This window comes from Pan troglodytes, chromosome 16, assembly GCF_028858775.2.
Source record: "Pan troglodytes isolate AG18354 chromosome 16, NHGRI_mPanTro3-v2.0_pri, whole genome shotgun sequence".
NCBI classification, from domain to species: Eukaryota; Metazoa; Chordata; class Mammalia; order Primates; family Hominidae; genus Pan; species Pan troglodytes.
This window is the reverse complement of record NC_072414.2, coordinates 69610172-69625205: the sequence shown is the minus strand read 5'-3', so window position 1 is coordinate 69625205 and position 15034 is coordinate 69610172. Positions and strand designations below refer to the sequence as shown.

The 15034-nt window shown below is 52.0% G+C and overlaps 1 protein-coding gene across 10 annotated transcripts in view; it reads left to right on the top strand.

The window, feature by feature from the left end:
- The window catches only part of LINGO1 (leucine rich repeat and Ig domain containing 1), a 207618-nt gene that overhangs the window by 140718 nt on the left and 51866 nt on the right, over positions 1-15034 (top strand). For all 10 annotated transcript variants that reach the window (XM_063794240.1, XM_009429626.5, XM_016927259.4 and 7 more), the window contains one exon: positions 3176-3261. The gene's annotated coding sequence lies outside the window, so the exon portion shown is untranslated. The remainder of the gene's footprint in view (positions 1-3175; positions 3262-15034) is intronic.

Below are 15034 nucleotides of genomic sequence, written 5' to 3'. Positions count from 1 at the left end.
GCAAGGTTGTGCTGCACTAACCGGTACTCTCTGAACTCTCAGTGATTTCATGCGACAAAGGCTGTCTTCCTTCCTCTGTTTACCACATGAACTCACGTTCCATGCCCGGTGTGGGATATGGGCAGGGTAGTGGAGCTCTGGTCCACACAATAACTCAGTGACCTAGGCTGCCAGGAACTCCATCATCTTGTAGCCCTTTCCAGAACATGTGGCCTCCAGTCACCATGGCAGAGAAGAGACAATGATGAGGTCACGCATGGGCTCTGAAATGCTTTGGCTCATCAATGACACGCATCGCTTTTGTTCACAGCCCATTGGGCAGAACTTCTCATATGGCCCAACTAACTCTAAAGAGGCTGAGGAAATGCCAAGGAAATGTGCTGACATTCAGTGAGCAATAAAATTCTCTGGTACAAAGGCTGTTGTGGGACCATTTTCAGAGCCAGGTTTCAGAAGAGCCACGGCTGTGACTCCTGTTTATTCTCTCCACCTGGGGCATATCGAGTGGTTGCTATGGGCTATGTAATATCCTGATTACATCTACACTGTCCAGAAGGTGAGGAAGAGGATGGATTCTAGTGGGAAGCTCATCAGGGAGCTTCCAGATACAGAGTTTACAAGGACAATGGATCCTCCATGGGTGTTGCATTTAGGGCTTGGCCAAGGACCTAGTCAGGTGTTCTGACTCCAGGACACCTGGGATCAAGGACTGGCTCAGCCCCTTATTAACTGTGTGACCTTGGGCTAGTTGCCTCTCTCTATGTCAGTTTTCTCTTCTGTAAAATGGGAGTATTGATAGCATCTCTGTCTTTTGGGGCGGTTGTGAGGACTAAGTGAGTTACTATGAGTAAAGCGCTCAGAATGGTGCTAGGCAAGTGCTAAGGGCTCTGTAAATGTTAGCTATCACCACCTCCACAACCGTCATCACCACCATCATCGTCATCATCATTATCCAGTACCAGATGCTATTCTAGGTATTGGGGGAATAAATACCAAGGTCTCTGCTTTCACACGTGATGGAAGAGATGGAAAGTAAATAGGTAAATCATTTAAATAATTAAATTAAGATGTTAATCTCCAATAGTGATGGCACTAAAAAAAATCAGATAGATGTTCATCATTATTAGTAATTAAGGAAATGCAAATTAAAACCACAATGCAGGCCGAGTGCGGTGGCTCACACCCATAATCCCAGCATTTTGGGAGGCCGATGCGGGTGGATCACCTGAGGTGAGGAGTTTGAGACCAGCCCGGCCAACATGGTGAAACCTCATCTCTACTAAAAATACAAAAATTAGCTGGGTGTGGTGGTGGGCACCTGTAATCCCAGCTACTCAGGAATCTGAGGCAGGATAATCACTTCCCCACCAGGGAAGTGGAAGTTGCATTGAGCCGAGATGGCGCCACTGCACTCCAGCCAGGGTGACAGAGCAAGACTCCATCTTAAAGAAAAACAAAAACAAAAAACAAAAAAACCCACAATGCAATACCACTACATATCATTACACTGACTTTGAAAATGTCTAATACCAAGTGTTGGCAAGGGTACAGAGCCACTGGAACTCTCCTAGGTTGCTAGTGGGAATGCAAAATGGTATAGCCAACTTGGAAAACAGTTTGGCAGTTTCTTATAAAGTTAAAAATAGGCTTACCACACAACTCAGCAATCCTACTGTTAGGTGCTTAACCAAGAGAAATAAAAACTTACATTCACACAAAAACCTGTATGTGAATATTTATAGTGGCTTTATTCATAATCTCCAAAAACTGGAAACAACACAAATGCCCTTCAATTGCTGAATGGATAAACAATGGAGTACTATGCAGCAACAAAAAAGAAAGACATTCTGATTCAAGAGGCAACACAGATATTAATAAATGTGAAGTACGTTATGCTGGGTGAACGAAACCAGACTCAGAGGGCTACGTTTAGATGACTCCATTTGTATGACACTCTGGGAAACGCAAAACAACAGGAACAGAAAACAGATCAGTGGTTGCCAGGGGTAGGGGCTGGGAGGAGTTGACTACAAAGAGACAGCATGCTGGGATTTGGGGGTGACAGGATTTTTCTGTACCTTGATGGCCATAGTGGTTACACAGCCACACGGAGTTGTCAAAACTCATAGACTGTGCACTAGAGAGGGTCAGTTTTACTGTGGGGTAATTATACCTCAATAAACCTGATGGAAAAAGTTTGCTGTGGGACTATTGAAACAAGGAAAACCAAATAACAAGTCAGTCTGTCAGGGCAGTGAGACACGGTGAGGATGGCTTCCTCCAGGGTCACCTGTGGAGGACATTGGAGACTGTGAGAAGGAGGTGGTCACAGAGCTTTCTGAGGAGGTGGCAGGTGGCTGTGTGGTCTGGAGGGGAGGTGAGGGTGGCCCACAGGTCAGGGCTGGGTTGGGCAGTGCCCTGTGGGCCAGGTTAAGGGGCTTCACCCTCCTCTGGGCATGGTGGGTGCCACTGAGGGCATAGGCAGAGGGTGATTGAAGCACAGTTGTGGGCAGGATGGTCTGGGAGGAGGGAGGAGGGAGGAAGGGAGACAGCACCTGTGGCCATGTCTAGGATGAGTGATGGGGGTGTAGTGAAGAATGAGGAAGGGTGGATCGGGGTATCACAGAGAGAGTCTTCCCAAGGCAGGGTCAGCTGCCAGAGACCACAGGCTGAGGCGGGAGAGCTGGGGGTGTGATGGGGTCCTTGGGGACCTTGCTGGGGATCTTGAGCGGTGCTGGGGCTGAGGACATGTAAGTGAAGCTTCCAGGAGGCAGGGGACACATTTGTTGGTAGCAATGGGAGTCTCAGAGAGAATGGGGTGGGGTTGTCCATCTGTGTATCTGTGCACGTGAACAAAACTTGCAGAGGTGGGCTGACCTTTGGAGGACCTGGAGAGACAGTGAGAAGTTTAGGGGCTTAGACGGGGCCTTGAATGCCAGGCCAGGGAGTTGATGCTCCTGAGGGTGTGATCCATTAAGGGCTGGCCACTCCAGGGTGCTGGGAAGTGGGTAGGGATGGCACTGAGGAGCATGTGCTGTGCTGGGAGGCAGCACCTGAGGCCCGCTGGGCTGGGCAATGGGGATCCACTGTGGGGAGCTGTGCTGAGGTGGGCCTCACCCGGGGTAGCAGGAAGCCCCGTCTTTGCCCCACTAACTTTCTTGCTCTTCCCACACAGTGCATGCTGGGACCGCGACGGACAGGCTGCCGCACCCCAGGCCCCCAGAGGCCAGTCTGTTTGCCTCCCAACGCCATCTGACCCAGGTAGGGGAGAGTGAGGCAGTCTCACCCTGCCTCATGCTTCTGTGCTTGGTGGGAGGCTCTGGGTGTGAGGACCAGGTCCCCTGACTCAGGCTGGCGTTTAGCGAATGAGCCCCTGCCAGGGGCCATGGTGGGGGACACAGTGTGGGGTTTGAAGGCCCCAGAAGCAGAGGGGCCTCCTGTGGAGGAGTTCCTGACCTCTGAGAAGGAAGGCCACGCCTCAGCCATTCTTCCTCACCAGGCTGTGTCCCCGGGATGCTGAGAGGCACTGGGACACACCATCCCTGCAACCCCAGCGTTGCTGTCCCATGCTCACTGTCTGTGTTTGCTCAGGCTTTGTTTTGCGCGACACACCTGCCGAGTGCCTTGGCTGTAGGAGGTTTTGCTCCCAGGTTCGTCTCCCTTTGCCGTCACCTGCCTTTTCACCGCCGCTGCCCAGTGCAGTGCCTGATGGCGCTAATTCTGGAAGTTCCCAGCTGTCTGTGGGACATCGTCAGCACCCGGAACGAGCCTGTCTCAACTTTCAGTCCCCCTCTGTGGTGGGCCTGAGATAGGCCATTTCTGCGCCACTCCTGGACATCCCAGGTGAAGGCTTTCGGCCTGGTGCCAAATCCCCCAAGGAATAGGATGGGGTAGCAGCTAGGGTTGCCAGAAAAAAAATACTGCTGTCCAGTTAAATTTGAACTTCAGATAGACAACAAATAATTTTTCAGTGTAAATATATCTCAGATATTACATGGCACATATAATTTTATTTGCCAAATCTGGCAACCCAAGTTGGGGGGCTGAACCCCCAGTCTCCCTTCTCCTCTGGCCAGACCTCCTTGCTGGGCTCACCCTGGCCTCCTCAGATCAGCTGCCTCCAGTGGCTGTTGCGGGTGTCCTGGAGCCAGGGGCAGCCAGCCTGCCCAGGCCACAATCAAGGGCATTTCCTGATCCCCCAGCTGCCGCAGGCTGTCCCTAGGACAGAGACCTGGGGTCTGGGGCAGTAGTCCTGGTCTTTGGGAGTGCTGTAAGGTTCCTCGTCTTCCCCCCTCTGGCTCTCTGACAGCGGAGTCCAGGCTGAGGAGGTCATGGGACAGGGCGGGTTGGGCCTTTGTGCCTGTGAACAGAGCTGAGAGACAGGCATGGAGCTGTGAAAGGAACCAGGAATAGAAAATTGCTTCATGAGCTTGGAACCCAGAGCACTTTGGGGAGCCAGAGTGGGGGTGGGGGTAACAGGGATGAGGCAGTGATGGGTTATGGAGGGCTTGGAATGGCTTACTTCTGCACCCTTTAATACTGGGGAGTCACAGAAGGTATTTTCTCCCTAAGCAGAATCATTTTTCTGATTATTAAGGTAATATGTTCTCTATATGTTACCTATTATCTATGTATGTATCTATCTATCTATTCATCCGTCTATCCATCTATCTCTCAGTATTTAAAGCATGCAGTTCAAGCCCCTTCTGTAGTCTTTTCCTCCCAAGAGCTAACACGGATAACTCGTTTGATATGTCCCCTTCCAGACTTTTTTCTATGTACTTATCAACGTATTTTAAAAGGAAAAACATGGGCTCATATTAGTTATATTGCTCCAGCACTTGATTTTTTTACCTAACAATGTCATATGGATCATCCCGGGTCCTTCCATAGAGTTCTTCCCCACCCTTTTACATCCCTTGTATGATGGTCTGCAAATCATTCATCAATTATTAATCCTGTTGGCAGCCATTTAGGTTGTTTCTGGCATTTGGCTATTTATAAACTTCACTCAGGGAACCTCTGGGTTTGCACATCTGTGTGTGCTTGTGCTGTAGTTCTTTTGGGAATGTTTCTGGAAATGGACTTCCTGAGTCAGAGGGCATCCACATTTCCACATTTGATTTGTTCTGGACAGCCAGATCAACCTGCAGAAGGCTGAGCTGATTTATGCTCCTACAAACTGTATGCAAAATGCCCCATTCCCTCACCCTTGCCAATCATAGGAATTATTAATCACTTAATCCCTGCCAATTTGACAGATAAAAATGATTTTACTTTATGTTTCTTAGACTGCTAATGAGGTTGAGCATATTTGCATATGCTTGTTGGCCATTTCTGTTTCTTCACTTGTAAGTTGCTTGTTGATGTCAAGTCCTCTGCTGCTGTATCCACTCATTCAGGAAGTATTTACTGAGCACCTACTATGTGTCAGACACTGTTTTGGTTAGGGACCAAACAGTGAACAAAACTCACGAAATATACCTGCTCCAAGGAATGTAAGCTGTGATGGAGGAGAGACAGACAAGGAAAAATACAGCATGCGTATGGGAGTGTTAAGTGCTAAGGAGAAAAAAATCAAGCAGAGGAGGGGGGTGGGAAGTGTTGGGCAACTTGGACATGGTCGTCAGGGAAGGTCTCTTCGAGAGGTGGCATTTAAGTAAAGACCAGCAAGAAGTGAGAGACTGAGTTGGGTGGATGTTGTGGGGAAGCGCCTTCCAAACAGAGGGAACAGCAGGTCTGAGGACCCTGAGTCAGGAGCAGACCTGGCTTGTGGGGACATGGCAAGAAGGCTGGTTGGTGTGGCCGGAACAGGGTGAGTGAGGGAGAGAGTGGGCCATGCAGCCAAACAGGGACCACGCACTCATCACTCGGGGCCTGCAGGCCGCCTGGAGGACTTGACTGTTACCCAAAATGAAGTGGGGAAAGCCATGGAAGGTTCTGCGTAGTGACATGGCATGATTGGAATTACATTTTAACCAGATCCCTCTGGCAGCTGTGAAGCAGGGAGATCCGACAGGAGGCTGTTTGTTGCAGTGATCCAGGGAGGAGGCAATGGAGGACTGAACCAGGGAGTCTTGGTGGAGGTGGGCAGAAGTGGATGGATTCCACATGTATGCTCAAGGTAGAGCCAATAGGATTTGCTGACAGATTGGATGAGGTGGTGTGTGAGAGAGAGAGAAGGGAGCCAACCATGACTCCAGGGGTTTTGGCCTAAGCATCTAGGAGGGTGGGGTTGCCATAGATGGAGATGGGGAGATCGGAGAGGAGCGGGTTGGTGTAGGGGAGAGGAGTGGTTCAGTGGTGGACAGGAGTGCTGAACAACCGTGAGTCATTTGGAAAAAATGGTTACATAATGTGTGGACCCAGAGCACAGTGAAAACGGGTGACTTTTTGCTAAAAAAAAATTAAGAATTTCAAAGTGGGAGGTGACAATAGAGCGTTAAAGGAAGCCTGGGGCCCTTCTGAGTGCACAGCCCAGGTCACACATCTGTGAGCCAGCCCTGGCAGTGGACACGTAAATTGTGAGATGCCTGTAGACAGCCTGGCAGAACCATGGAGTTGACAGGTGGATGTATGTGACTGGAGTCCAGGGGACAGGTCTGGGCTAGAGATACAAATTTGGGGCTATCAGCATAAAGATAGTATTTAAAGCCATGAGGTTGGATGAGAGCTTGGAAGGAGAGTAGACAGAAAAGACCAATGTCCCAACCCCCAGACCTCCATCAGTTAGAGGGTGGGGAGCTGAGGGGGAACAGAAAAGGTGACTGAGAAGGGACACCCAGTGAGATGAAAAGGAACCAGGCATGTATGTCCTGGACGCCAAGGGCAAGATGCATTTCAAGCATGTGTCAAATGGGGCTAAGGATGCAGACTGAGAACTGGTCACTGCCTCGGTAACGGGGAGGTCACAGGTGACCGTAGTTTCAGCGATTGGGGTGGTGAAATGCATCTTACTGATTTGCAAGAGCAGGTGGATTTAGAAGAGGTTAAAGAAATTAACTCTTTATTTGGCATATGTGCAAATCATTATTCACAAGTTTTTTTTTTTCATTTAAGTTTATGGGATGTATTTATCCCCTTAAAAGTTTTAGATTGTCCTGTGTTCAAGTCTATCACTCCTTTCCTTTAGAGTTCCTGGCCTTACCCACTGCAGAATTTTAAAAATATTGGCCTATACTGTTTTCTGGTTGTTTATGATATTCACAAATATTTAAATCTCTAGTTCATCTGAAATGTATTTCTGTGTGTGGTTTGAGGTAGGGATCTAAGTGGTTTTTTCCCAAATGACTTGCAGTTGTTTCGGCACTGTTTGTTGGGTAAGCGTCCTTTCCCTGCTGCTCTGAAGCTCCATTCCTGTCATCTGCTGAAATGTCCCCAAAGTCTCATGTCTGTCCAGACCTCGCTGTTTGATTCCATTGATCTTTGCCTGGGGAGAGATTTAGGAAGTTGAGAAAATAGACTTGGTGATTGATCGGAGTTGGTGTGAGGAGGCGGAAGGGGTGGAAGCTGACACAGTTACCTTCAGTGTGGGAAGAGGCAAAGGGAAGTCGGGGACAACAGGAGCTCTAAGGGCTCCTGTGTGCTAGGCACACGGGGCCTTACCTGTCAGCCTGCACTACAATTCTTCAGGGTCGGCGTTCTGTCTCACCATTTGCAGATGAGAAAACTGAGGTTCCAAGAGGTTTCATCTCATGTCCAGGGTCATCGCCTCACAGGTGTGGGGCTGACACTGAAAGGCAGAGCTCTGGGTTCCCATGCCTGCCTTCTGTCCTCAGTGAAGCGAGAGGTGAAGAGGGGGTTCTGGAGGCTGGAAGGTCTCCAGGCACAGAGCGCCCCCTGACACCCCACTCTGCATCCCTGCCTGCCATTTGGCTGGGTCTTGAAGGTTTTCCCGTTCCAAAAGCAACCTGTTAAGACCAAAATACTCCTGGCAGGGAATCACACGTTAAGTTTACAGCTAACATCTTAATTATCAGTTAACACCTCTGCAGGCATTAGCTGACAGCCAGCTGAGGACACTGAGTGGGGGCTGGTGTGATGTGTATCTGGGTTGGGAAAGGCCAGGAGGGAGGGGAGGGGTGAAAGGGGAGGGTTGGGTACCCAGCAATCTACAGCTTCACCCGGGCCTGAGAGGGAGGCGGCACTGAGTCCATGTGGAGGGGAGGTGGGGAGAGCTGGGGAGCGAGCACTGTGGGGGTCGGGGTGGGGAGAGGAGTGGCAGCTTCTCTAAGGAAACTTGGGGCTGGAGTTCAGAGAGGGAACTGGCATCTATTAGACACCTGCTGTGTTCCCGTACCCATGTGCTTGGCCTCAGGAGGAGGAGGAGGAGGAGGAGGAGGAGGCAGAGGCTCGTCATGTGTTTGGTCTTAGGAAGGTCAGGAAATCAGCCGCCCATGAGCCACGTCGGGCCCAGCTGCCAGCAGTCACTCAGAGCCAGGACCTGTCTCTTGACACCCACAGACCAGATCCGTCACCCAGCCCTGTGGCGTAGGAGGAGATAGTGAGGCATCTGGGGCCTCCTCCAGTTTCCTGGGGGCCAGTCCACCCTGCCAGGGTCAAGGCTCAGTCTGTAACCACAGTCAGAAGGGTCTGACCCTGGAAGTCTCACCCAGGAGGGTGGCTGAGCTCCTTAGGCTGAACTGGGACACAGCAGGAGGCCCAGGTGGGTACCAGGCGGGGACCGCCTTCCTGCCCATCGCTGCTCCCCACCTCACTGCTGCATGGGGGCAGGGAGAATAGGAAGGAGACAGGACCGCTGGTCTAAAGCTGGGGCCTCTCTCCCAAAGGGGCTTCCTCCCCGCCTAGCTTCACTCTGCCCCGGGGCACTGATCTGTGACATCTGTGTCGTCATGTGTCTGAAGGTAACCAGCTGCCCAACTGCGTCATCACTGTGTTGGGCTCTGGCTTAGCCTTCCTGGGACCCTGGGGCCAAGAGCAGCCCGTGCTTCCTCTCCATCTCGCCCCACCTCTTTTCTTCTCCTCCTTCCTCCCTTCTCACCCCCTCTCCTCCCTATCCCTCTCCTTCTCTCTCCCTCTACCTTCTCCCTCTTCTCCCCTCTTCCCTCCCTTTCCCTGCCAGCCAATCCTGGCCTTGCACCTAGTTGCTGGCAGTCAGACCCTGAGATATCAGACTTGCTTCTAGCTCAAGGCTGGCCCATGTCCTGGGTAGCCCCACAGTCAGGCACAAGTCCCGCTGTTCCCTTGTATTCACCTGCACACCCTCCCAGAGGTGCTGCAAGGGCTCAGCTGGGGAGGGGCCCTGCGGGAGGGTCAGGTGGTGATGAAGTAAGGCTTTTGGGAGGGGAGGAACTGTGCCTGGTGCCTGGGAAGCCTGAGAAAGCCTTCCAGGAAGCGGGCCCTATGTGAGTAAAGGCTGTGTGAGCAAAGGGATGATAGACAGGGCCTGGGCTGGAGGCGCTAGGGGTGGTGCTTGTCCATCAAAGGGGATTGAGGCCAGATCCAGCAGGTGGACTTGATTCTGAGGCCCCAGGGATCTGGGGGCTTTGAGGCAGGAAACAGCCACAGAGCTGCCTGCCTTCTTGTGCCCATCTTCCCTGCCCAGCAGCAGCTGGCCCCTGGCCGCCCTGGGTCCTGCTGCACCGAGTCTGGAGGCCTGGCTTCTCTGCCCAGTTCTGCCTCCAGCTTGTCAAGTGACCTTAGGGCAAATGACCTTGAGCCTGGGCCTCAGTGGCCTCACCTGAGACTGGGGCCATGGCTCTGGACCAGAGGTTTTACAGAGTATGAAGTGTGCCCTGTGTTAACATGGTGCTGTGGTCACTGTTGTGGCTCAAGTGCCTGCCCTGAGATGCCAGCTCTGGGGACCACGGCTGTGCCTCGGGTAGGGCCCCACCCTCCCAGAGCTTCCACTCTTGTGAGGGAAACAAATGTGTAAAATAGAGGTTGAAAATTAGAGGCTGCAGACAGACATGTGGCTTGTGGATGTGTTGTTCCATTTTAAACAATTTGGTTTTAAAAAATTGAAATATAATCCACATGCCATAAAAGTCACTATTTTAAAGCATACAGTTCAGTGATTTTTAGCATATTCCCAATTGTGCAACCCTTACCACTATCTAATTCCAGAGTATTTTCATCACCCCGAAAGGAAACCCTGTACCCTTTAGCAGTTACCCGCCATTCTCCCCTCCTCCCTGGCCCTGGCAACCACGAATCTACTTTTGTCTCTTTGGATTTGCATATTCTAGACATTTCATAGAAATGGAATCATACAATATGTGGGCTTTTCTGCCTGGCTTCCATTGCTCAGCACACAGTTTTTAAGGCTCATCCATGTTCTAGTGTGTGTGTATCAGTACTTCATTCTTTTTTTTGGCTGAATGATATTCCATTGTATGGCTATCACACATTTTGTTTATATAGTCATTCATGAACATTTGGGTGGTTTTGACTTTTTGGCTCTTATGAATAATGCTGCTATGAATATTTGTGCACAAGTGTTTTCAATTTTCCTGGGTCGATTTCTAGGTGCTAAGTTGCTGGGCCGTAAGGCGATGTGGTTTGAAAGGCATTAGACAGGGGCATGCTCTCCAGTTTGTGAGTTCTGCCCACTCGCTGTTGCATTATCTTTGCCCCTTCACTCACTTTCATTCCCTCCCTGGCCCCTGTAGGCATCTATGTTTTCAGCCCTTGATTACTGAACAGTGATGGAGAGGAACACAGTGGGCTATGGGAGCCAGAGAAGACTCCTGACCCTGGGAGCAGTCCCAGAGGGCTTCCTGGAGGAGATCCAATCTGAGCTTAGCTTAGCCTGTGTGGACATTTTCTAGGACAAAAGGAGTGAGGGAGAGTGTTCCAGGGTCTCCAGGGCCCAGCCAGGATGTCCTCTCTCCCTTCCTCTGGTGTGTACCTCTCTCGGTTTTCCCTGCCATTCACTCAGGGGACTACAAACACCTCGATGGGCTAGCGAGGTGAAGGGGGACGATGAAGGAGTGAGATGAGATGTGGCTCTGTGCTCTTGCTGAAGAGCTGGGGGAGATGCTGTGGGAGGCAAAGGGATGGGGGACTTTGGCTCTTCCTCAGCTAGGGGCTGGCAGAGTCTGAGGACCTGGAGCAGAGGCGACCCTAAGCCAGGACACTCTATGTCCCAAAGTGGCATCCAGTTGTCCTCTCTCTGGCCCCTGGTGGGAGCAGGTGAGAGACAGGATGGCCCTTGCCAGGCCTGCAGCAGAGGCAGAGGCAGAGTCCCAGTGGCGGCCCAGGCCAGAAGCTGTGCACACATCCTCCCAGGTTTCTGCTCTGCTACCTAACAGGTAATTATACCCTGACATGCACAGCGGCGAAGAAGGGATTTTCTGTGAAGCAAAATCTCCTGTGAAATATTCAGGCCACGCTGGGCTTTGCTTCCCAGCGTCTAGTTGCTGCTGCTTGGCTTGTCCGTGGCTTGAGAGGCCACATGTGTCTGAAGACCACATGGGATTTTTTATTTCCTTCTCAACAGGGAGAGGTTCCCAAGGGCTAGGAAGAACCCAGTTTGGGGCCTAAGATGCTCTGTGTGTGTGTGTATCTTCCCCCATGAGCTCCCCAGGGCAGCTCCCCTGTGTGTGTGTATATGTGTGTTGAATACCGTACAATGTATGTGTTTCCACGTGTGTCTCTGGGGCTGTGCTTCTGTGTGTGTGTGCTTGCCTATTTCTAGTCTCTGCACACTCTCATGAACTTGCCATGTGGATGTATTCCTGTGCATGCGTCGTGACCCTGGCACGTAAAGTGCATTTCTCTGACAGTCCAGGTTGTCTCTAAAGGGGCTTCTCAACTGGGCCCCTGTTTCTCTGAATAGGGGTGTGCACGCCTGGGAGATTCTCTCAGCGGATGAAGGGCTGCCCTGCGTGACAGTTCAGCCTGTGACTGGCATTACATGCAGGTTTTAGGGTGTGGATTGGAAGCCTTGCAAGTCCCCACAGGCTCAGGGGCTCAGAGACACCAGACCAACTGCACATTTGAGTCAAGCTTTACCCTCTTCTCTCTGGCTTTAGTGTTTGTGTTTAGTGTTTGTTTGATTTCCACCAAAGTGCTTGATAGGGGATGGTTGGGAGGATATTTGCTTCAGAGAGTTCACTGAGCTGGGACATGTGCATCCCTTTGCTGGTGCCTTCCAGTTGCTCAGCTACCCCACGTGTCTCCTCCAGCCCATGAAGCCCCTGCATTTGCACCATGGGTCGTCCTTCTAAAACCCTGATTTTGCACCTCATTCACTTCCTCACAATGCACAAGGTAGGCAGGACTGGAATTGTCATACCCATTTATCAGATGAGTTAACTGAGGCACAAAGAGGCACACATGCAGTCACTTGGTGAACCAGGGCTGGGAGCAGGATCACTAGTTCCTCCTCCCTGTGCAGGTTCCTTTGCCCTCAGCCCCAGCCCTGGGCCCTCAGTGGAGAGAACTCTGCCCAGAGGAAATGGGTCCTGGTTTCATGAATGAATCCAGCTGGAGGATGCCCTTTTCTCCATGTGCAGCTCTCCTCCCTTCTGTCATCCCTCATCTTCGTCCTGGAGAGACGACCCTAGGGCGCTTTTCATCTCCAAATAAACAGGCAGGGATGCAGGAGGCAATAATATTGACGTCCATCATTGATATTTCCTTATGGTGGCTGTAATTAGCAATTCTTCCACGGCTGAGGCTCGACCTGGCAGACAAGTGGAGGAGCTCTGGCTTGTTAATGTCAGCCCATTAATGTCACACTGACAAGGCTGATGGCGGGATAGGAGGGGGTGGCCTTAGGTAGACAGCAAGAGACGCAGCGGGGCTGAGCAAGAGAAGAAAGTCCACCCACTTCCCTCCTGCACCAGGGACTTGCTGTCCTCGAGCCCAGTCCCCTGAGAGCACCCCTCATCTCACATATTCAGCAGCTGCCTCCTTCACTCCATGGCCCCTCGCCCCTCCCTATTCTGCTAGGATGGCTTGGCCTGAAGAGCAGGCTCCACATCCCTGGGAAGATCCACAAACCTCAGCCCGAGCACCCGCAGCCTAGAAGGGCTCCACTGAGGGCCATCCAGATAGCCGGAGGTGGGAGAGCAGCTCCTCAGCCCTCTGCTCTGCTCCTCCAGTGGGAGAATGCGCTCCCCTCCCTTGCCCCCGGCCACACTCCGATCTGCACAGCTCTGCTGGTGCTGACCTCCACAGCAAGGCAAACACATGCCCCCTCATCCATGCACTGTTAGGATCAGAAAGGCTAGGATTAGCACTCCCAGACCCCAGACCCTCCTTGCCCATCCACTTCAGGCTTCCCCTCCTCCTTCTTCTTATCCAGAGAATTCTTGGGTCAGTATCCTCTCCTCCAACCACATTGCTCATCTCAGTGTCCCTCTGGCCAGACTTCTTTAGATCTTTTCATTCCTTGAACACAAGAAGCCAAGCCACTTATCATTCAGAGAGGCTGAGTTTCTCAGCCCTTGCCACCTGCCTGTCTCCTGTGCTGCCAGCCTGCCCATTTGCTACATGCCTAGTCTGGGGCTGCTCTGAACTAATGATCCAACAACTCATAGTGGCAGGGCTTGTTTTTTGAGTGCTTATGATGTGCCAGGCACTGTTAAAAGCATCTTACAAGCATTTGATCTTCATAACAATGCTATGGAGCAAATATACTTAGCATTCCATTTTATAGATAAGGAAAACTGAGATGCAAGGAGATTAAGTTAGCTGCTCCAGATCACAAGGTTGTTAAGTGGTGGGCAGCATGAACCAGGCTGTGTGGCTCCCAAGCTCTTCTACTGAGCCATCACCCTCCTCTGCCTCCAGCTTCAGCCCCTAAGTCATTTCCTTCACCTGCATCTCTTCCCCTGTGTGCTCCCCAGGGCAGGCAGAGGCTAATTCCCAGCCCCTCACCCAGTGCCGGCTCACGGTAATCAGCAGATGAGGGTAGTAGTGACGACAGCACACTCATCTTAGCCCCATATTACGCAGGCCCCATGGCTCCCTCCCATGTTCTCTGATGTGTGCCTGCTGCCCCCAGGAGCGCTGCACGCTTTCTAACAACAGGGCCTCCACCAGGGCTGTTTGCTGAATGAGAGGCGAGCCTCTGACTGCAAGACTCCTTGAGGCAGAGAGAGGCAGCCCTGCCCACCAAGGAACACCCACTCAAAGGGGACCTCGGAAACTTGTGTCTCAGCTCATAGACAGGACTTGGCGGAGATGTCCACATGTTCATGTCATTCATTCATTCACTCATTCATTCATTCATTCAGCCAACACTTGCTGGATGCTGTGTGCTCTGAGCCAGGCCCTCTGGAGGGTCCAAGCACGCTGAGATAAACAGGTCCTCGCTGTGCCCTGGGGGAGCCCATGGCCTTGGTGGTGGGGAAGCATAGCCAGGGCTCACCAGTGTTGGGGAAAACTTGCTCAGTGAGCCAGAACCAGAGCACCGTGTGGGGGTGGCTGGGATGGGGGAGAGAGGCTGCACAGAAGAGCAAACACTTGAATGGATTCACTGAGGAAAAGGAGGTGTTTTTAGGCTGAGGGAGAGGAATGAGTACCACAGGCAGAGGGAACTGCCTGTGCAAAGGCCCTGGGTCTGAAAGGGCCCAGGACACATGCAGGGCAGCCTGGAGGCGGGTCAGCTCAGCATCTCACCTCACCTGCCTGGCGGAGGGTGCGGTGTGGGCAGGTCAGCGTCTGCAGGCGGGTGGAATTCCCAGCATGGCGACTAAGCCAGCTAGCTGTGGAGGGGATGTGTGAGGACAAAGGATATTCCTTGGGTTCAGGAAAGGGCCACCTGGGCTTGGGCTGGCCTGAAGGGCACTCGCAACTATGGTTGCACTCATCTGTGCTGGGTCTCCCAGCTCTCAGAGCTCCCAGGCCTCAAAGCAGCCCCTCCAATAGGCAGAAGAGAGACTGAGGCCCAGGCAGTGGCAGAACCCTACCCAGGGTCACACACAAGCAGTGGGTGAGCAGGAGGTTCCCACTGCCCTCTAGCAGGATGTTGGGGTCCTTGACAAGGAGCAGGGCTCTAGCTCTCAGGGTACAGGGCAAAGTGTGGTATCTGCCAAGCATGGAGCAAGGCAGGAAAGGCCTG